At 39.8% G+C, this 24,016-nt stretch overlaps 1 protein-coding gene across 6 annotated transcripts in view; it reads right to left on the bottom strand.

Annotated features, from left to right (window-relative positions):
• Positions 1-23,727, bottom strand: part of fynb (FYN proto-oncogene, Src family tyrosine kinase b) — a 51,894-nt gene extending 28,167 nt beyond the window's left edge. For 4 of the 6 annotated variants that reach the window (XM_077510129.1, XM_077510132.1, XM_077510133.1 and 1 more), the window contains exons 1-2: positions 23,571-23,727; positions 9,922-9,992 (exon numbers count right to left, since the gene is read on the bottom strand). The gene's annotated coding sequence lies outside the window, so the exon portion shown is untranslated. Of the gene's footprint in view, positions 1-9,921; positions 9,993-13,571; positions 13,682-13,778; positions 13,968-23,570 lie in introns of those variants that run through there. The other 2 variants (XM_077510130.1, XM_077510131.1) reach the window with 2 other exon arrangements.
• Positions 23,728-24,016: the final 289 nt, after the last annotated feature.

Below are 24,016 nucleotides of genomic sequence, written 5' to 3'. Positions count from 1 at the left end.
AAGACAAAGCAAGGCTAGACATCGAACGAGGACTGTGGAACAAGGACTGTGAGGACGCTTCCATGCACTGAGATGTGACACTTCGGCAACGGAGGGGAGAATGCAGGTGGCTTTTATGTCCGGGTTGATTGGGAACAGGTGGTGGTGATCATGGGCGTGGACCGGTAATCAGTGAGCTGCAGGAAGGGTAAGTGACCTGGGGTGAGAGGAGAGTTAATACTTTCAAAATAAAACGGGAACCTGACTTTGAAAACAAAAGCATGAACCGCCACTCTGGTGGCGGCGTGACAGTACCCCCCCCTCAACGGCCGGCTCTCGACGGCCCAGGAATGTCAGGGTGCTCTTCATAGAAATCGTCGATGAGGGAGGGGTCCACGATGAACCGGGCGGGCACCCACTGCCTCTCTTCTGGCCCGTAACCCTCCCAATCCACCAGGTATTGGTGTCCCCGGCCCCGCTTTCTGACGTCCAACAACTTTCTCACTTTATAGACCGGGCCCCCCTCCACCATCTCCGGAGGGGGCGGCGCGGGCTCGGGCGGGACCAGGGAACTGTCCTGGACTGGCTTGACCTGGCTCACGTGGAAGGTGGGGTGGGTGCGGAGGGATCGAGGCAGGCGAAGGCGCACGGCGGCAGGGCCTATAGTCTTTGCAACTGGGAATGGCCCCACGAATCTCGGGGCCAACTTTGGACAGGGAACTTTGAGATGAAGATTTTTTGTTGAAAGCCATACCTTCTGCCCTGGCTGGTACTGTGGCGCGACCCTCCTCCTCCGGTCAGCAGCTCTTTTCACCCTGTCGCCTTGACGTTGAAGTGCCAGTCGAGCTGCTGACCAGATTCGGCGACATCGGCGGATCATGGCGAGGACCGAGGGGACTGAGGCTTCCTCCTCCAGGTCCGCGAAGTACGGTGGATCGTATCCGTGAACACACTTGAACGGCGTGATTCCTGTGGCAGAGGTGGGTAAGGAGTTATGCGCCAGTTCAACCCAGACCAAGTTCTTGCTCCAGGAGGACGGATTTTGGGAGATCGGTGCGGATGGCCAGCGAGATCAATGAGTCCAAGTCGCGAGGTAAGTCCACGGGCAGTAGGAGTTCTCGCATAGCGGCGGAGAGCCCCTTCAAAAAATGATCAAAGAGGGCTGTCTCATTCCAGCCACTCTTGGCCGCTAGAGTTCGGAATCGGATCGCATAGTCATTAACCGATTCTCGGCCTTGTCTGAGATTACTTAGCTCTCGAGTCTTTTCCCGATCCATGTTAGTGGGATCGAAAACAAGACGAAGTGCCCTGCTAAACCCGGCTGCAGTTGAGCAAGTCGGGGAGTGCCGTGCCCATTCTGCGGTGGCCCAGTCTCTGGCTCGTCCCGTCAGGTGGGAAATCATGAAGGCCACACGGGAACGGTCGGTGGGAAAAGCCTGTGGCGAGAGTTCAAAGTGTAAGTCGCATTCGGTCAGGAATGCCTGACATTGTCCTTGGTCTCCCGAGTATCGCTCCGGGGGAGCCAGTCTCAACCCAGCCCCGGTCAAGGCTGGAGTTGGGATCGGTGGTTCTGCGGTCTCTGGTTTCGTGACGGTCGGCTTGGAGAGTTGTAGGTAGCTCACCAGCTCCTGCACTTGTCCAGCAAGTTCCCCCATCCGGGTGTCCATGGCTTGCTGGACCTTCTCCTGGTGCGACATGCGAGTCTCTTGGGTCTGCAGCCAGATCTCCAACTTCTCCGCTGGGTCCATGCTGGCCGAAGTGTACTGACACGAAGCGAGGAGGTAGGACTCAGACGCAGAGTGTAAGTTGGCCAACAAGGCTGCAGCTTTAATCCAATGAAACAAAAAACACCTCTCAAGGAGGGAAAAAAGGCAGAACAAAAAGAGCTCCAAACTGGAGATAAAACAAGGGCACTCAAAAACAGGGACAACTAAAGGCGCTCCGCTAGGGAGGAAAACAAGGGGCAAACTAAGGGCGCAAGACAAAGCAAGGCTAGACATCGAACGAGGACTGTGGAACAAGGACTGTGAGGACGCTTCCATGCACTGAGATGTGACACTTCGGCAACGGAGGGGAGAATGCAGGTGGCTTTTATGTCCGGGTTGATTGGGAACAGGTGGTGGTGATCATGGGCGTGGACCGGTAATCAGTGAGCTGCAGGAAGGGTAAGTGACCTGGGGTGAGAGGAGAGTTAATACTTTCAAAATAAAACGGGAACCTGACTTTGAAAACAAAAGCATGAACCGCCACTCTGGTGGCGGCGTGACACTAACAAATCTTTGTCAATTTTTCAACAGTTTTCATGGCTGCTCATGGTCATCTGACATACGTGTCGTAATAAAGTCCAAGAGTTTATTATGAATCAAAGGATGACTAATACACTTCAGAAGCTGACGTCAAAGTTGCCCTTTAGGAGCAGCAATTACCACTAACCAGACGACGTATGTTCAGCCATCTCCGAGTGATCCATCCTTCCGGACTCGTTGCTAGGTTACTAAATTCCTGAGCACGGCGAGTACTATGGGGTGTTTCTCAGTTGGCAGAACTAGGGTGTTAGAATGGAGTGGAAAATGGCACAGTATGAATTCAATCGCGTCTGAATGAGTAAGTTTGGGGGTGAGGAATATTTTGGGAGGCCATGTGATAACTTCATTTTAGAGAGATATCATTCAAAATGGTGTCAGAGAGGAACAAGTGACCGTTTCTATGTGTATCTTTATTATGTGATATATGTACTTTCTGTGTCCCTGATCCAGCTGTGACTCTTAGCAGTTCTTAGCAACAGTTTACACAAGTGGCGGCTTAAGCACAGCATGTCCCTTAATATGGAGCAACATGCAGAAAGCACCCAGACGAGAACGGCTTCAGTTTATGATTATTTGTGGGATGGCAGCATGGTGGTGCGTGTGGTTATCACTGCTGCCCACCACAATCGAGGACATTAAATCTTGGTTCCGGCCTGACTGCCACGATTACAGAGTTAATTGAAGGTACACTACTAGCCTTTGGTGTCAATGTGAATAGCTGTCTGCCTCCATTTTCAACCCTGTTATTGATTTGTGATCAATCCTTGTCTCTAAATCGGAGAGAATAGGATCCAGCTTGCACACCGCTCGGAAAGGAATAATGATAATGGAAAATGGAGAGATGTTAATTATGGCCCGACCGATTAATCGACCACCGATTATAATCGGCCGATTATTGGCCTTAAAACACTATTGAAGAAAACCGAAGTTTCCAACGCTGTGAAAGTGCCCTGAATGCACCATTTTGCTTTCGGAGCATTGGCAACTAGCAACTGTGAGCGTATGTTATTCTGGTTATTCTGTTGTCCCTAAGCGTCCTTTAAATTTTTTAAGGACACCGCAGCTGGCGTTAACTGTGAAAGTAAACACAACGTTAAGAATTACATCCACTGTTTATTTAAATACAAAACATGGTTCGTTTCAAAAACATCGCTAGCTTAGCCCTAACAGGAAGTTAGCAAATGCTAACAGGAAGACAGGAAGTTAGCGTCGACTTCGGGAGTCGAACGAATATCCACACACAAATCTTGTGGGAACACATATCCACAGATAACATTACACAAAGGCACAAATTCTTCCCAATGTGTGAAAAACGAGTTATTTTAATGGAATTCAATCGCAACTTTCTTCTGTACTCCAGTTAAGTGTGTAGCCCAATGGATGCACGTCACCACACTGCCCCAAGAGGCCAAAACGCAAAGGAACAGTCAAGTCATCTTAATTTATGTAGTACTTTCAAACAGCCTTAGCTGTCAGTATTTGTATTATATATATTTTTAATACATAAATCGGCAGATTAATTGGGAATCGTTTTTTTTTTGGGGGGGGGCATTAGGTCGGGCCCTAATGTTAATAGGATTTTCTACCTTTGGTTTCGTCTTTAACAAAGAGTTTAATGTTTAGACTGATCATGATCCCTCAAGGGGAAATTTAATTTAAACTCCAATGTGTATTTTTTGCTGCACATCACAGAGTGAAGCAGACCATAAAAGCATAGGAGGAATAGAGTATACTGTAGATTATTTCTCATGTCTATCTGGGGGGGAAAGCACTTCAGAGATGAATAGAAGTGAAAGGTTTCTTGCATCTCATCAGATCAAATATTAAGTGCATACGACTGCTGCCAGTGCCTCTTGCTTAAATCCTTTGGTGGTGTTTTAGTTTCCCATTGTTGAAAAACTGCTGCTATAGCAGTATCCAAACCAAATACTTTGGGGAACAACAATGTTTTACAAGCTAGCAATTTCACTTTTGTGCTAACAAATCGGAGAATTGGGAGAATTGACATGTGATATTACAATCTACTTGAAAAGACGCACCTTCGTTTAACTCATTCACTCCCAACCAATTTTCACTGAAGCAACCCCCTTCGCCCCGGCTGTTTTTTTTTTTGTTTTTTATTCTTTATTTGTAACTTTTCAGACTTTAACAGATGGGTACAATTCACACATGCAAGAATATGCATATCATCATTCATCTCTCTAGAAAAACAAACAAGTCCCATCTAAAAATAAAACAACAACAACTACCAAAAAAGAAAGAAAAAAAAGAGAAAAAAAAATACGAAACAATATAACCAATATAGCATCAAGAACATCAGGGAGTGACCATAAACGCCCCGGCTGTTTTATAGGATTTTGCAAGGCCAACAGAATATTGTGTTCTATTCCTATAAAAACATTGAACCTAGTCTCTTCTTTCATCAGGAAAACAAATGTTTCTATCTCTTTCAGTTTTGCAACAATTAACATTAGAATATGGCTAAGTTTCATCATTATTCACAAATCTGTTTAAAACAATGGGGAAAACAGCTTGTTGCAACATGGCCCCGGTTGATCTCGTATACTCTGCTGCCACCTGCTGGCCCTTTTTGTAATAAATGCCATTGCTTCAAGCCTTCTCTTCAGTTCAGAGACTGCATCAAAGTCTTCTGTATGCTCTAGCATTTAAAAAACAAACAAACTAAAAACATTTAAATACGTCTTTGAGACCATGGTAATATTTAAAATAGGACATATTTATACGTTTTTGGGAACAAATGAGTTAATATTAGGTAAGACCTGTTTACACCTTAACCTGAAACACTCCTTTATGAAGGAAAAATTCTCTCGCTTTAGCTTCTCTGATCATCAGTAGACTATAAATCAACTGAGCAGCAGTCTGCTTCGAGCAGTCAAAACACTGAGGGTAAAGTAATACTAATTCCTGCTTGGCTATTTATCAAGCTGCTCGCCAAGTCCAAAGGGACCTGAGGTTGCATATGGTCACAGCATCCCCTAATGATTAAAACAACATCAAATGCTAACGCTACAGCATTGTGCGCTAATGTGGCACTGACTTATTATTTACATTCCGGAATGAGCTGAGCAATGGGGGACTAGAAAACCATGAAAAAGTAAGGTAGGTGTTTTCACATCACGACACATTTGCAGTCAACTGTCCTCAAATAAATTAGGTAAGAACAACACTGACAGAAATGCTGAGCTGTGAGGATTTCATACGAATCAATCTGCAGTCCATTGCATTCCAAACAACGTCACAAGCTTGATCTCCGCTCTAGATTTACAATTTATGGGGTGTTCTACCTCAGAGATTTGTTTTGTGGGATTGATGTTATTGCCCCACCCCCAGTTCCAGAAATATTCCGCAAACCCCAGCTAACTGAAATGCTGTTCTGAGCTTCTGTGTGGCCAAATCCATAATAACCCCAGTAGAGTATTAAGTGAATGTTTTGTGCAACCGGCAGCCGCTTGCAGCCCCTTGCAGCCAATCAAACTGTCAAAACATAATAGTCGGGCTGGCTGGGTGGTAACCACGGAATATAAGGCAATGCAGCTGCAGATCTGGCACTTGGATTCCACAGACCAATAAAAAAATGTGTGCGTTTGTTTTCGTCTCACATGGTGGCCTAACTCTACTCTTATTGGTAAACTAATTAGAGCGTGAGATACTATACATTCAGATATTGTCAAAATGCCAAATATCGGCACCGATAATCGGTCTATCCCTATTTTATAGTTGTCTAAAATGAGCAGTTGCCCTCTTTATTTTTTATGTGATCTCTGTATTCACCTCTATGTTCTCTCAAAACACTTTGTTTGCATAATGGTAAATATTTTAAAATATTAAACATACAACACAGAATTAAGGATTACAGTTACTTTCATGAAACTTACAACTTCAATCCTTCACTTTCTCACTTTAAATGGTTTGTGTACTTATTAACTTGCATGGGCAGCTTCCTGTCAGCATCTTACGATAGAAAACAGCCAATTTTGTCACACTGCATACAGTACGCGGAATCAGGAGACAAATGAACACATGGTCGAACAAATCGTGTGAGCAAAAAGAGTGTGAGCAGTAGTTAAAAGCCAAGCTTAGGCTTGCTGGTGATGTGTCATGCTGGGAATCCAAGGGGCCTCTTTCAAGACTCCGACAGTACACTACATCCTGTGTGAGCTATGGCAGGCGCACGCCACTACGCAGGCTTGATACTGAGCCGATCACTTAACTCGGCGGAGGAAGGAACAGCCAGATGAAAACGTGAAAAGTGCCACCAGATGTGGCAATAAAATGGTTCAATGGCGGCTCTCTGCAACCCTCTCTCCTTCCATATCTAGAGGACAAAAATGGTAGACGATCTGTGAAAAAAAAACCATCTGAAACATGCATTAATCTACGCAGGGGCAGGCTAGAGACAGGTTTGGTATTTTTGCAGCCGTAGAAGGGTGCATTTTAGAAAGTGAGTTTTGCGCCCTTGTGGTTGCGGACTGGACCAATTTGTTCGGCCCCCATGGGCGCATGACAAGGGAGATCACAGATATTTAAAGTGGGCACTTTGTAGACCACCTTCCACTTTGATTGTAGGTTTCTGTGGTGAGAAACATTTTTTTTTAAGTGCCAGAAACAAAAATTAGACTCTCAGGACGAGTTAAATCAAACAAAACTGTCGTGTTTAAGGTGTAGTTGTGGACCCAAACGCAGGAAAGCAGGACGAGGAGGCAGGTGTAGGGCTGGGTTTAAAATATCGCTATATCGATATAGTATCGATACACTTTTTCATATCCCAATATCGATACATAAAACCATGTATCGCTATATCGACCCCCCACGATTTTTGTCAATTCATTTACACAGCCTGTACTGTGTTTGTAATTGATTTAAATTACTATTATTTATTGTTTTTATAATGCCATGTTAAATAAAACAGATTAATGTAACTGCAATGAATTCAATTCCTAATGTAAATATTCATATTTTTACTAATGCGTTAAATTAGAGCAAGAAGTTTCTACTCTTTGCAGCCCGAGGCAGGGGTGAAGCCAAAAAAAATAAAAAAATAAATAAAAAAAAGTTTAATTAAATAAAACAAACGCAAACTTCTAAAAGACAAACGTAGTAAAAAGTTCATAACATGATGACAAACTCCAACAACACCCACTCAAAACTAGAACCCTGACAAAAGCAAAAAAACAAAAACAAAAAAAAACCAACCCAAACCATGACAAAAACATCTTCATCAAAAATTATTGTAATGTCAGCTTTCTTTTCTGTGACTGCTTGTTTGTTTTTCACAAATGATTCCAATTCCATAACTTCATTTTGGCTCCTCTTGTAACCCCAAAACAGGAGATTTTTAAAGGGGAAAATTGAAACGGAAACACCATTGATTTTAGTGACTCATTTTCTGTTTCTCACCAGCCCACAACACCACCCACTCGATGAGACATCCTGAGTTCATACATACTGTGCCTATGTACGTATGACACGTTAGCACACTGAAAATGCTTGCGATTCTTTTGCTACTCCTTTTTATAGTGAGGTATGTCTTCTCTTCTCTGCCATCTTTACAGGAAATAGGTACTGGTGCTCACAGAAAGTCGTGATTGTGCTCTGCCGGCGATGTCAGTTAGCAGCGAGATATAGGGCACGATATGAAACTGGGACACACATAATACAAGTTGCTATTAGGCCAACAATGACTGAGACAGAAAAGACATGCTGTGAAGGTTGCAGACAATGCCATGCTGACCTGTTTTGTAAAAAAAAACAAAAAAAAACAACAACAACAACTATTGGATTTGAATAAATGTCTATTTTTAAAAAGAAGTTTTGTTACAATGCTAGTAGTAGATGTGAAAGTAGAGTATTATTATTATTAATTCAATCTCTGGTGTAATAACCTTATTTGTTGATTGATTGAATTGTTTTTTATTTTATTATCTGTTCTGATTGCTGCTGGAAATGTAAATTTCCCAGAGGGAGCAATCCCAAAGGGATCAATAAAGCCAAGTCTAAGTCAAAGTCTACGTCTAAGCATTTTCATATTGTCAACTGTCAGTTGCAAAGAACAGAGGAACGTCATCACGGAGGGTATACGGCAGTGGAGTTTGAGGCTAAGGAAGGGATTTCACATCTTGCACTGGCCGACCTCACGGTTACCTCTGCTGCAATTTATGGGCTGACCTAACTGCTGCACTGCGGATTAAAAGATGGAAGAAGTTGAACTACTTTAAGGTCAGGTTGTGCACTGTTTGAGGATTGAAGCGGAGCGTTTCAGGTAATTTACTGCCGTGTGGACGAGTTTGCGTATATGCCATTCTTGCAGTTAAAAATCAAGAACGTGATTTTATATGACTATATTTAAAAAGGGAAGAGATGGAAAAGTAATACTAAAGACAAAGTTGACAAATTAGAACAAATAAAGTAATTTAAAAATGTGTTAGTTGTAATTAACTCTTTGACCGCCAAATTTTTTTAATAATGAGTAAAATCAAGATGTATGCCGCCATAAACGTTAAATGACGCCAACTAAGTTTTTTTCCCTTTTTTTTCTCATCAATGCGCAGTGCAACGTCTAAGTGCAGTGCTGCCTGGTCAATGGGTTGTGGAATCAAAAACACTCTAACTATGGCCAGCAGATGGCAGCATTGTATGACGAAATTTGATGAAATCTGATGAAATAGTCAGTTTTCAAGGATGACATGAATTATCAAAGCCTTTGTCAATATCAAAGTTTTTTTTTGATAACGTGTGGCAGTAAAAGAGTTAATGTACAGCATGCTGTAGGTGTCAAACTCAAACCCCATGGACCGGCTTTGGCCCGCCACATCGTTTTATGTGACCCACAAAAGCAAATCATAATCGACGACTTCATGTTTCTTGCTAAAATACCAAAATTGAAACTTGTCTTCAAGTTTTATCAATATTCACATTCCTGGTAAAAACACTGACAAACAGAGCTTCTTGCAACACGGCCCTGGCTGATCTCTTATACTCTGCTGCCACCTGCTGGCTGTGTTTTTAATAACTACCATTGCTTTAAGCCACCTCGTCATGTCAGACGCTGCATCAAAGCCTTCTGTATACTCTTGCATTAAAAACAAACAAACAAACAAACAAACAAAACAACATCTAATCACGTTTTTGGGAGTGAATGACAAAGTATTAAAAAACGTTTTTACACGTTTTTGGGCTTGTAAGAGTTAAATTATTCAATACAAGCAAACCACATTCACATGAGCCTCGTTAATAGCATGCGATACTACCGAGCTAGCATACCTAAATAACAAGCTAGCACAAACTGACATAACATCACTCACGGGCACACAAATATGCACAGTAGCACTTTACACAAACACAATTATGTGTATAAACTCTCATTTTTGTGTTTTACACACAAGAGAGAGATGTACAAGTAAACGGTAACAGCAAAGTGGATTATACCAACGGGCGTACTGCTATATTTGGAACCAACATGTACTTTGTAATACAAATGCTCCAAAGCAAGCAAAAACAGGAGGCGAAATTCTTTACAAACAAGGACACGTCAATGACTTCTTCCACAGGTGTGCTTTGCAACTTTACAAACGTGCGTGAGAAAAAGACGAGCCCACTGACGTGTGAAGAATCGTACCTCTGTTTTTTCCTCCGTATCAGGATCTTTATTTTCTCCACATTGCCTTGTTCGCCACCAAAACAGAGGCCCTGCAGGGACAAAGACACCCTCAATTATTCATTGTCCAATTTAATAATACATGACTATCAAGTCAATGTGCCATGCACTGTCAAAAGTAGGTCTTGGTGAATTGTACCGGAATGCTTTGGGTGGCACCAACTCAGCACCATGAATGTGTTCTACGTTTTAACATATTTATGAAAATGATAAGAGCTAAAACTATGCGATGAAAAAGATCAAGGTCAGTAATCATAGATAAAGATAGAATAAAAAAAAAAAAAAAAACATCAACAGGGTGAATTTTGACTCAAGGCTGCAGATATAAATGAGCAAAGGCAGCAGAGTCGACATTGCATATTTGTGTGATAACTTTCTAAATAAATATCTGAAGGAAGTGGCAAATGAAACAAAAAATGGAATTTATGACGTGGTACATGGAAACTTGAACGTACATCTCCATCATGAGTGGATTATGTCGACAGCAGAATTACACAAGTGGGTGTAATATTTGGGCAGAGGTTAACTGCATTGCCACTCCACAACTGTCCTTTATTTACACCAGACGTGCTGTCGCGGCTGCCAAATATCTCAGAGCCCATTAGCGCCTCATTTGACTTTAAGGCTGAGGTCTGCTAATCTCATTTAATCTGTCTCTTGTGGCTTTGCTCAATGCTAACGTGAGGCGGCAATGAGACTGCACTTGCGAGAGTCTCTGTTTTTTTCACCAACACAGGATATAGCAACGGAAAAACTTTGTTGTTTATATTAAAAGGGTGAGGGTGAATATGTTAATATCTGCTAGTGATGAAGAAAATGTGTCCAAACTACTTTATCTTTCATATTTTTTAAATGAGAATAAAGTTGGAATATTATTTATTTTATTTCAATTTATTATAGTCCAGTAATTCTAATCCAGAGGTGTCCAAACTAGGGATAGACCGATTATCGGCCGGGCCGTTTATCAGTGGCGATATTTGGCATTTTGACAAATATCGGCATCGGCCTTTTCCGAATCTGAAGGCCGATAAAGTGTTGATGGTGTTTTTTTTTAAATATTGCGAACAAGTAATACACATTAAAATAATAATAATAATAATAATACTAATACTGAAATTAACTAAATCTAAACTAAAACTAAACATTTATTAAAAAACTAAAACTAATAAAAACTAACAGAACCACCCTGAAAACTCATATAAACTAACTAAAATGAAAAATTCCAAAACTATAATAACCCTACTGCCATATTACAAATACATTTTTTAATATACTGTAGCATGTTTCTAAATATGCAAAAGCACAAATAAATTATTTGTACAATTTTTAGGACTAAACACAATTTCTCTTCATAACATTATGTGGCTCTTGCGTCCTTCCGATTTTCTGTATGTGCCCCTCAAATGAAAAAATTTGGACACCCCTGTAATCTAATCCCTCATGGGGGAAGTCAACTAAACAGGAAATTCAAATCTGAGAGCAAATTCGGGCAGATATGAGTCATATTCATCTTCATGGACGTGCTAAGGAACAAAGTTTGAGGTTCTTTTTTTTTTAACTTTTTAGTCAGGCAGATAAAAAGACACACTTTTGTTTTATATTTCAAACAGTAATCGTCTGATGAAACGCTTAAGTATCATGTTGAATCTTGAAAAGGCATTTTCTCAATCTCCTTAACAGGTTGCGCGCACGCGTGATTGGTGTCGAACGCTGTCCCAAAATACTCGTGCCGGCCACAGTGTGAGCGAAACATGTGATTTGCGTCTTCTTTTACCAGCATAAAATTGCCATTTGGCCGCCACTCACGTCGCTGTCTGCACTCTAAACTTCCTCTCCATTGATCTCTCTTGCTAAGCTAACACAGTAATGGTGACAGCATCTCAGAGGGGTGTGCTCCGAGTTTTGGGAGAGGGCCCCGGGAGGGGGAGATGAACCCTTTCATCAGCTCCCTGGCTAATAAAACATAATAGCGCTCAGGCTGCAAAGGGAAAGTCACTCAGCCACACGGAGTTGTCACATGACCGGCCAAGACACAACAGGACTCTGTCATTCTGCTGACTGTCGCTCAGCTACGCGGACAAATGTGTGGGCTAATTCACTGGCCGGAAAGACAGCAGCATCCATACAAAATGAGAAAATCTCGTGTGCCGAGATGCCACTGAGGCAAAGTGGGCAGCGAGTCAGGCCACAACATCACATTGGAAAAACATCAAATTGTGCCTGCTCTCAAAGTATTTTTCAAAAATAATTCAGCCATCTGGTTTTTCAAGGTTGACAAAGCTGTCAAAAAAAAAAAAAAGATTCCCATTCAGACTTGCAAATGAATACATAAATTAATTTAAAAAAAAAAAAAAAGAAAATGTTGGACAATACAGTCAGAGATGCCTTACCTTTTATTAGCTATTTTAACATGTGCTTCCTCTGTATAGGTATAGTAAATAAAACAAAAAACACAAACTGCGCCCAAACTTTTTTGCTCCTGCGAACGACATTTTTATCTTTTTTTTTTTTTACTGACAAATGGTGACGTCCATGTGCTCCAGATTTCAAGATGCAAACTACACAAGAATACACAGTAAATTAGAGTGGGACCAAATAGACTCAGTTTTAGAGTAATATTTACACTTGGAGGACAGTAAAATAAAGAATTGAAAAAAATAAATCAAAGTCACTCAAGGGTTGAGGAACAAACTCATGACCTACAGCTTGGGAGAGAGCCGATATACTCCATGAGCCACGTAGCTCCTGCTCTTTTGTCAGTATATCACTTGTCTCAGCTGGAATCTTCGTAGCTTCAAGAGAAAAAACAACAACAATGTTTTTTGTTTTTTTTTGTCTCCTCTTGGTGATAAGCAAAAAGTAGGAGGGGCATAGCTCAGGTGATAGTCTGGCAGTCTCCCAAGCTGAAGGTTGTGAGTTTGTTCCACAACCATTGAGTGACTTTTACTTTTTTTTTTTTTTTGCTAATTCTTTATTTTACTATCTTCCAAGTGCAAATATTAGCCTACTCTAAAACTGAGTCTAATTGGTCCCACTCTAAATGGAGTCAAATTTACTCTCGAGTCAAATTTGTTCCACAGAATTTACTGCGTAGGAAAGACTAGCTGTAATTGTGATGAAACACCAAACCTGTACAAATTCAGTGCAGATACTAAAAACAGAATACCAGATTGAGAAAAATGTAGTGTAGACAAGCAACTATTCTGTTGAGGAAAAGGTTACATTTCGCCTCTAGAGCCCTCAAAAAAAAAAAAAAAAAAAGTGTGTTGAATTCCAAATTTAAAAGCTTCACTTTGAGACTTCACAGACTAGGACAGAACACTTTCATGATCCGAAGCTTGATATACTTGATATACTGGCCCAAGCTAGCTACCTATACGTAGCTAGTACCTAGCTAACTGTTTTAACTGTTAACTCTATATGCCACCACTATGCCATTGCCTTGTATAACCAACTGTCAGTCACTAATTATAGCTCATTTCAGGGCTATAATCTTTGGGTTAACTTGTCAAAATTTAACCAAGATTACAACTGCTGGCAACATCGTTTACAAAGATTTAGCAAAACTATAGATTGTGGGACGATTAAGTAGGCATACTGTGTTTTTTTACCTAGCTTAGTCGCCCTCCATTGTTCGTGTTAGCATACTAATTACATCATTTAACTTTTCTTCACACAAATTCTAGTGCATGTGATTTGATTGACAGGTGAGGGCAAGGTGCCCTCAGCAAAAAAAAAAAAGCCAGCGCGGCCGGGCCACCTCGGAAGCTTATAAAGGGGGGAAAAACAAAAAACAAAAAAAAAACTCGGAAGCTTACCCGACAACCGACATGTTCGCAACTCTCCCCCGCGCCGCGACACGTCCACATTGCCCACACGCGCACCTACGAGAATTTGTAAACTACGCGAAATCGCGGACGAGCAAACGCTGTCGTAAACAGTGTTTTCTACTTTCCAATTCTGTGTTTTATTTACTTTGCTAACTCATTCCAAACTGTTTTTGTCGATAGTTTATGGAGGGAAAAAATATGTTCATCTTCTATTGTGGTGTTAACTAGCGCTGTTCATACACCGTTGGCACTCTTTACTGCCTCCTGTAGTCTGGGAGAATATCGACCACAGCTGCTATAATTGCACTACAGTGTTCCCTCGTTTTCCGCTGGGGTTAGGTTCCAAAAAATACCCGCAATAAATGAAATCCGCGAAGTAGTTAGCTTTATGTTTTACAATTCTTATAAATGTTTTAAGGCTCTAAAATCCCCTACCACACAATTTAGACACTTTTCTCATTGAGGCATTTACATGTTCTCACATTTCTCTCTTGTTCAAACATTGATAATGTTCAAAACTTCAGAAATTTTATAAAATGGGTATATTACTGCAAAAAAAATATGCAAAATTGCACTTAAAAAAAAAATCCGCGATACAGCGAGACCGCGAAAAGTGAACCGCGTTATAGCGAGGGAAGACTGTATTTCAATTGAAACCTGTTCAGAAAGCTTAGTTGGCTTAAGATGTCAGTTATTTTTTTTTCTTTTAGGGTTTTATACACATTGTAAATATGTTTTAAAATTTACAAAAATGTTAAGAAATGTGATGATTAGTCTAGAAATATGAAAAAAATTGCGATAAAATCGAGATGGTGAATTTATTTTTACCGTATCGCCCACCCCTATATCAAACACAATAATAATAATAATAACTAGGGGTGTTAAAAAAAAAAAACGATTCGGCGATATATCGCGATACTACATCGCGCGATTCTCGAATCGATTCAATAATCGGCAGAATCGATTTTTTTTGTTTTTTTGTTTTTTTTTAGGATTCACACCTTGAGCATGGAAGAATGTTATATGAACGGCACATTAAGCCTTAATATTTTTATTTTAATGCTGTTCAAATGTGAAACAGATTGCAAACTGTTTGTGTACAGTGGCTCACGGTTATAAGCCTCAAGTTTTAGATAAATATATTCATACAAATCTTACAGTGTACATGTACAAATTTACTGATAGTATTTTCTAAATTTGAATGGAAAAAAATCGCAACAATCGACTTATAAATTCGTATCGGGATTAATCGGTATCGAATCGTGACCATTCGTATCGGGATTAATCGGTATCGAATCGAATCGTGACCTGTGAATCGTGATACGAATCGAATCGTCAGGTACTAGGCAATTCACACCCCTAATAATAACAAATAAAAACATCAACTAGACTGTCTGACTATAAACAACCAAAAGACATAACATATCTTTCTTTACCGAGCCCAAATGTTGCAGTTACACCAGTTAATCCATGAAAAGAGAATTCAGAATCCAACTTTCTAATGACCTATAAATCCATTCTCTTAACCGACAACGTAGCGCAAACGCCACCTCTATCATCTCATGATATGGATTGTAAAAATGGGATAGTTTTTCCATATGACTTCCATGCGTCTCGAGCTAACATTGCAAATAAGGCAAACGAGCCATCATCTCCTTTGTCAGCATCCCACAGCTGCATGAGCAATGCAGAGAAAATGACACGGCACATTCGAGCACAGCGCGAAGGGCAACGCAAAGGGCAGGCGGCAGAGTTGACGAGAGCGGACCGTGCACTGCGGTGGAAATTGCCTGTAATAGAAGCAGCTCGTATCATAGCGTGGCGTCCGACAAGAAGTTCATACGTGAGGCGATGCTGGGAAAATACCTTAACGCCTTTTATACAACCTCCCCCTGTGGGGCTTGGGAGGACATCAGTTGTACGCATGAAGCCAAATCTGCAGCAGCGCGCATCCGCGTTCAAATTCGCGGCAGCTTCTTTGCAATGCAGATTTATTATGCTCATGAATACAAGGGGGCTTTGTGGACTAAAATACACGCCCTTTTGTCCCACCACATGGCATTAGAAAAAGTTTCACAACAAGTTAATTATGTTTAAAACCATGCAACCATTTACATATACAGAAAGCACTTTTGTTTCCTCCATCCAAATAAAAAATCGCCACCAGTCTGCAGTACAACTAGCATACACCCACTTGATTGTTAGTTGTGTGGGCTGATTTCAACTAGGGGTGTGAATTGCCTAGTACCTGACGATTCGATTCGTATCACGATTCACAGGTCACGATTCGATTCGATACCGATTAATCCCGATCCGAATTGATAAGTCGATTGTTGCGATTTTTTTTCATTCAAATTTAGAAAATACTAATCAGTACGCTTGTAGAGTGTAAGATTTATATGAAAATGTATTATTTATTTATCTGAAATTTCAGTCTTATAGAGGTTGTAATCTGTTTCATGTTTGAACAGCATTAAAATAAAATATTAAGGCTTAATGTTCCGTTCATATAACATTCTTCCATGCTCAAGGTGTGAATCCTAACCCGAAGTCAGACGTTTTGTTGAATATTTTTCCATTAAAAATGGAAGTTTAAAAATCGATTCACACACACACACAAAAAAAAAAAAAAAAAAAAAAGGCAATGATGATAAGACGCTGAATCGGTAAGACTACCGAATGAACAATTCTGAGCTCTTTAAAAAAAAAAAAAAAAAAAAAAAAAAAAAAAAAAAAAAAAAAAAATCGATTTTTTTTTATTGAATCGATTCGAGAATCGCGCGATGTAGTATCGCGATATATCGCCGAATCGATTTTTTTTTTTTTTTTACACCCCTAATTTCAACCATTCCACTGTGCTATTTTTAGCGGAATTATGTATAAAAAATAAAAAATAAACTAAGGAAACTGACATGGTAAAAAATATGCCCCTAATGTTTTGAATGCTAGTTGGTAGCTATTTGTAAACATTTCTTGTAACCCGACCATCCAGCATTCTGCCACTCGTGCAAAATTACAACTCACAAAAACATTTGGACGTACCAGAATAGCGAAGTGCGCATCTCGAATTCAAGGTGCATTGTGGGTAGACGACACTAACAAACGGTCATTGAAAATGAATTGGATCCGATGGAATCGGCTCTGACAGAAACGTTTCAACTTGGGCTGCACAATATATCGAAAAAATATCGATATTGCGATATTGGCCCTTGCAATATGCATATCGCAAAGGCACACAATAAGTTTTATATGGAATTTTATGCTTTTTATATGAATTTGACCAGTCAGATGCCAACTAAAATGTGCATCTCCATTCAATAGTTGAAAATGATCAAGACATAATTACAATTAATTAACTAAGATTACATGAAGGTTGCTTATTTTGCCCCATGAAAAATGTTTTTCTTTCATTAGGTTACAAAAATGTAATTTCTTTAGGTACATGTTAAATATCGCAATAATATCGATATCGCTATGTTCAGCAAGTATATCGCATATCGCATGTTTTTCCAATATCGTGCAGCCCGAATTCAAGGTGCATTGTGGGTAGGCAAAACTACCAAACGGTCATTGAAAATGAATTGGATCCGACGGAATCGGCTCTGATAGAAACGTTTCAACGGCTGGAAAGTTGCTATTTTTTTTTTTTATTAGCATGCATAGCATGTTGTTTACTGATATCGGGAAAGTTGACTTGCAAGCTTTAAAGTGTACAGTTAGGCAAAGATTGTGTTCTTTAGACACTTGAGAAAAGCGCAAAATACACAGACATGTGATTTGGGAGTTTAATACACATAACTGCCTCTCAAACAACTGCTCCACACACCCGCCTGTGGTTCAAACCTGTTATAAGAACCCCCAATTTCCAACCTCTGCTTCAGCTGCAGTATAAACTTTCCATCTTGGAGGTGGTTAGCTGCGTTAAAGATTTCGATTTATTCAGAATTTAAATATAGACCAGCGCACATCAGCGCACTATTGAACCCCTGACTAGGGGCTAAAGGGACTTAAGAGCAGACTGGAATTGAAAGATTAAAAAAAAAGAAAATGAGGTAGATTAAAAATGGAAAACCTCGACCAGGATATATGAGAGAACGCCTGCGCGCCATGCCTCGCCTGCGCGCCAGATGTAAATGAGCAACTGTGATTCTTTTCAGAGGAAATGAAACCACAACTTCGCTTCAACCAGCAATAACATTGACATTTTTATTTATTTATTTTTATTGAAAAAGAAATCCAGATGAAACTTCACGAGGAACGTTATCACGTTTTTGTGCGTCTTTCTAAACTAGAACAGATCATCTGTAAGGATTGTATTTTATTTGATTTGGCTCATCAGGAATTTTACAAGAAAATTGGGGAGATTTTTGCGGATAGGAAATGGAGAATGGACTTCATTTACATAAATCTACTTTATAGTAATAAAAACACTAGGGCCCGACCGATTAATCGGCCGCCGATTATAGTCGGCCGATTATTGGCCTTCAAACATCAGCCAAAACAATCGGCCAATTGGGCCAAATGGACGATTATTATTTCCCCCTTAAAACGTTCTCAAAGAAAAACAAAGTTTCCGGCGCTGTGAAAGTGCCCTGAATGCACCATTTTACTTTCGTAGCATTAGCAACTAGCAATTGTGAGCATAAGTTATGTTGTCCCGAAGTGTCCTTTTAAGTTTTTTAATGACACCGCAGTAGTCGTTAACTGTAAACACAACGTTAAGAATTACATCCACTGTTTATTTAAATACAAAACATGGTTCATTTGGAAAACATCGCTAGCCTAGCCCTAACAGGAAGTTAGCAAATGCTAACAGGAAGACAGGAAGTTAGCGTCGACTTCGGGAGTGTTTTTCCTTCAAATAAAGAATATCCACAGATAACACTACGCAAAGGCACAAATTCTTCCAGAATTCAATCGCAACTTTCTTCTGTACTCACGTTAAGTGTGTAGCCCAATGGATGCACGTCACCACACTGCCCCAAGAGGCCAAAACGCATAGGAACAGTCAAGTCATCTTAATTTATGTAGTACTTTCAAACAGCCTTAGCTGTCAGTATTTGTATTATATATATATATATTTTTAATAAATAATCGGCAGATTAACCGGTAATCGTTTTTTCCCCCCTGCCAAAAATCGGTATCAGCAATCGGCCTCAAAAAATGCATATCGGTCGGGCCCTAAAACAATACTCAAAAACGTATTTTTTGTATAACTATAATGGTTTTCGCTGTCCTTGTTACTGTATCATCATTTTCTCTATTACACTGATTAAAGCATCAGACTTGAAAGCTCTTGAAAAAAAAAAAAAAGGTGGTCAAAACTTTAATGTGTACGACAATCATTGTACTTACTGAATGAGCAGGACTTGTAGAATTAATTGAACATTTCGAACAAATGAGGTGTGAGGTGCAATTACACCCACACCACTATACAAGCATAAAGTTTGTTTTTTTTAGCCAAATAATAATAATTGGAAGCTACTATTTTGGGTTCATCGATTTGAAACGCTGACTGTGACAGAATCGATGATCTCACCCGCCATGAGCCTCATCGCATGTCACTGAAATGAAATCAATCAAATCAATTTAATCTTTTCTTTTTTTTTTTTTTTAAATAGAATTCATGGAAGTTGAGACAAAAACACACTGAAAAACATTTGACATAAATTTGACAAAGCGTTTAACCAGAATTTCTGATGTGGGAAAAAAACTTTACTGGATTTTTTTCAAGTAAATATCAGCGCAGCAACAATGTCATGGTCATCTTATCAACACAAGATCAAAGCATGAACAGAATGTCAGACTGCATCGATTTTGATCCCAACGCTTGCTCCGCAGCCCCCGGGGGATAATTACTCTTTTCATTATGATTTCACACATGAAATTCATATCACATCTGTAGCGCTACACTCACATGTCAGCATATGTCCCTGCGAAACTGTTATCTGTGCATTTCACTTAGAATAATATGTTTGTCACAATTAGACACTGCCCTGCGATTGGTTGGCAACCAGTCCAGGGTGTCCCCTGCCTACTGCCCAGAGCCAGCTGAGATAGGCGCCAGCAGCCCCCGCGACCCTTGTGAGGAATAAGCGGTCAAGAAAATGGATGGATGGACAATTAGACACTAACTATTGAGGCCCTAAATTTACAATGGTCCCGACTAGCCTAGCTTATAAATCAAGGCCAAGTAATCCGAGAAGCGCAATTCCAAAAAAATAAAATAAAATCTGCCTTGGGTACCTGTTAATTTGGTGCGCATGGTTGAGAAGACAGTCAAGCTAGTTGTAGCAAGGTTATCCATGCCAACGTTGTCAAAATAAAATCTTCCCAAATACAGCAATACACTGACATTAGTGCCCTGCTGTGCTTTTATTTTTTTGACTTGTTTGTGGCAGCTAACTTGTCTCATCATTAGGGTTGCCAACTGTCCCGTATTATCCGGGACAGTTGGCCCATATTTTTGGGCTAAATTGTAGGGATAGACCGATTATCGGCCAGGCCGATTATCGGTGCCGATATCTGGCATTTTGACAAATATCGGCATCGGCCATTTTTGGAATCTGAAGGCCGATAAAGCTGGTAATCTCACTGAGCTTTTTCATTTTTATTTTATAATTAATACATTAAAATAAAAAATACATAACAAAAAATAATATAATGATTTATTATTCTTTTATTATGATCAATAATTTTTATTATCAATAGTAACCCTGGAAGCTCACTTCAAATTTCGTTATAATTTTTGAAACAAATCTGTTAATATAGTTGAAAAGGATTTTTCTTTTTTTTTTCTATTTTACTGCAAAGAATATCGGCTTGAAATATAGGTTATCGGCCTCCTTGACTACTAATAATCTGTATCGGTATCGGCCTTGAAAAAACCATATCGGTCTATCACTACTAAATTGTTACGTCCCGTACGAGATCTCAAAAGTCCCGTAAAATAATTCTCAATTCTTACATGAAATACATCAAACGGCATCTTAGCCATTTTTGGACCACGGCTGCTGCCGTAGGTTGACAAGTGACAAGGAAGTAGCTCGTAGCCAATAAAATGCGTCGCTGGGTGTGACGTTATGTGGAGATCTTGCAAGGTAAGAGAGGCAACTAGAAAGAGAGAGAGAGAGGCACTTCCTGGTTTCGTCACAGCTTCATGTCGCCTACACTCTAAACGCCGATCTTAAACGTATCAGCGGGATTAAATTGCCATGAACACGACATCGTCGTGAAATCATGTCCAATTGCTAATTAAAGGACAATTTTAAAAAATGAAAAGAAAAGAATTACACCGACATTGTGAAATGCGGCGCCTGTTCCAAGTGTTAGCAGCTAGCGGCTAACAGTTAGCCACTGAAGTGCCACGTACGGGCTGGCGAGATCTGCCGAATTTCTTTTCAAAGGCGGTTTATAGGCCAAGATGACTTGCCACAACTTTGGATAATGACAGCATGATGCAGTTGCAGTTCATGCCGATCCAGTTTTAACAGGCCAGACTGCTGTTTTAGTCTCGAGAAGAATTATTCGATATCTGAATACCAAAATACAGCCCTTTGTCCCAATACAATGCGACGTTTCGTGGTTAAGAATGGCGTAAGAATACATTGTTACGCAGCACAAGAAGGCATGTTGTGTTACAGCGCTACTAAAAGCTTTCCATACAAATTGTTGTATTTATTAAGATTACTAAACGAGTATACACAATGAGGTACTTTGTGAAGTGGCGTATCAAAGTCGTCAAATGGCACAAAGGCACGCTGCGTTCCCACCACTTTCTGTTCTCCATTTGATTGCTTTAAATGTATTTACTGTGATTCTGACTTGATGACTGTTAGCAGTAGGTTAGTTATAGACCACCGCACATTCAGCATCAAGACTTACAAAATTTGGGTTCTGTTGCTACTCTCGGAAAAAATAAACCGAAGACCCTCTGTGAACATAAACGGTACGAGAGGGACAAAAAAAAAAAAAAAGACTGAGTTGATCTATTCAGTGGAGGAATAACACAAGGGGCAACTTTGTTGTGATATGACTCTGACCTCTGGAAGATGCTGCGGGACGGGAACACACGCAGACACACGAGTTCAGACCATCTGACCTAACAATGTGACGACATAAAACCGCAGAACCATTGGGCCTTTTCCACAGTTGTCGAATATTTTGTACTTTACTCAAGTCAACCAACTGAAATCAGCTGGCCATAAACCCCTGAACAGATTCCATATGTATTATTTACCGTACTAAATTACCCTTCTTGGAAGCTGCTCAAAAATCTACATTGAGTTCTCAATGAAAATTACAGTAATTTTCCATCATCAATATTTTGAATGGCCATTTCGACTTAAAATTTTTACGCCGCAATTTCCGTATAAATAAAATCCTCATTTTCGATTTGTTACGCTCTCGTGTTAACCATTTCCGGATAGGATTGAGGACATTTCGGAGAAATTTGAATTCTTGAGTAACATGGATTAGTTGTTACATAAAGTTGAAGATTAGAGCTTTTACAGATTTGCTGGCCCTTTTTGACACTTGAGGCCAAATGATTTAAAATATCATGAAGACGCTTTTCCAACAGTTGACGACTTTTCACCAAGTGAGATTGTGCTATACAATATGATCAATTATTTATCCCCTGCCTAGTTTCCAGCCTTCATAGAAAAATATACATAAGACAACCACATGGCGACGAATGAGTCATTAACTCATTCACTCCCGGGACATTTTCGCTATTTTACTGGATTTTGACTGATTTTGCAAGACCCATAGAATATTGTGTCCTATTGCTATAAAAACATGGAATCTACCAAAAGAAAGATTAGAGCCTCTTCTTTCATCAGGAAAAAAAAAGTATATTTCTATCTTTTTCCATTTTGCATCAATTAGCATTCAAATATGGTTAAGTTTCATCATTATTTACAAATTTGTTTTTTAACTATGGGGAAAAGAGCTTTTTGATCTCTTATACTCTGCTGCCATCTACTGGCCGTTTTTGTAATAACTACCATTGCTTCAAGCATTCTCTTCAGTTCAGAGGCTGCATCAAAGCCAAAACGTATAAATACATCTTTGGGGGCATGGTAATATTTAAAATAGAACGTATTTACACGTTTTTGGGAGTAAATGAGTTAAAAGGCGGATGCAAGGAGAACTAACTGAAGTTTATTCCACTACAAAACAGTAGACTCACCCCCCAAAACAAACCACATCTTAGTGGAATAAGACATTCCCTTTCATCAAAACTTCACCTAATTTTCTTGTCTCTACTACATACAGAAGTGAAAAGCATCCCACAACAGAGCCTGAGTTGCCTGAGAGGTTGTGTCCTTCATATGACTCCACAAGGCATCAATAGGGGATGCTGATGATGCTGAAGAAGGCTTTTGAAGGTGGGAGGAATGGTAAACAACGGAACCGGGCGTGAAAATAAACAAACAAAAAAACAAAAACAAGAAAAGAAAAGCCTAAAAGCAAAACACGCTACGAACCTTCTGGGACAAATATGTTTTATCTACACGACTAATTAACTTCGTTTGGTTCATCCCACTTTCAACGACCAAACCTTAAACTGGTGTATATTTTGCCACTCAACACACATGGTACATCACGTTTAAAAGAACCTCAGCAAAACATAGTCAAGTAAGCACCAGGCGAGAGATATCTAACGTTATGAACAAAAAATAAATAAAAACTAGACAGTTGCAGTAATTCATTGGCTAATGCATTCACCGGAGTAACAGAACCACGAGGTGAAATAAATAAAATGATGAATCTTACCCGTTTAAAGTGCACTTAATAATCCGTAGCACTATTATTCCATTGGGCGTTGTGATGGAATTACAGAAGTGCAATAAAGGCTGCTGCTGTTGTGTTCATCAAATCGCAGCTCTTCTTGTCGTCGCCACTGTGTGTGATGGCGTTAGCTCTGCAGGGCCACAATGAAACTACTGGTGCCTTCGTGAACGGTGGGAGTTATTAAATTTGACGCAGAAATTCAATAACACGCGGGCTCATGAACGCTACTTAATATAATGTGTGATGATATTGTTCATTTTTACGGGTTTTTTTATACATTTTATTTGTCTTTCTATAGTTATCAGAACGATAATATAACACAAAGTTTTTATCAAACAGTGCTGTGAATGCTTTGACTGTGAGCTAAATTATAAAATTCATTTGTAAAATATCATACAAGCGGTAATAATGATAATTTGTTCAGGTTC

This window comes from Festucalex cinctus, chromosome 21 (assembly GCF_051991245.1).
Source record: "Festucalex cinctus isolate MCC-2025b chromosome 21, RoL_Fcin_1.0, whole genome shotgun sequence".
Classification (NCBI taxonomy): domain Eukaryota; kingdom Metazoa; phylum Chordata; class Actinopteri; order Syngnathiformes; family Syngnathidae; genus Festucalex; species Festucalex cinctus.
This window is presented reverse-complemented; position numbering and strand designations above follow the sequence as displayed.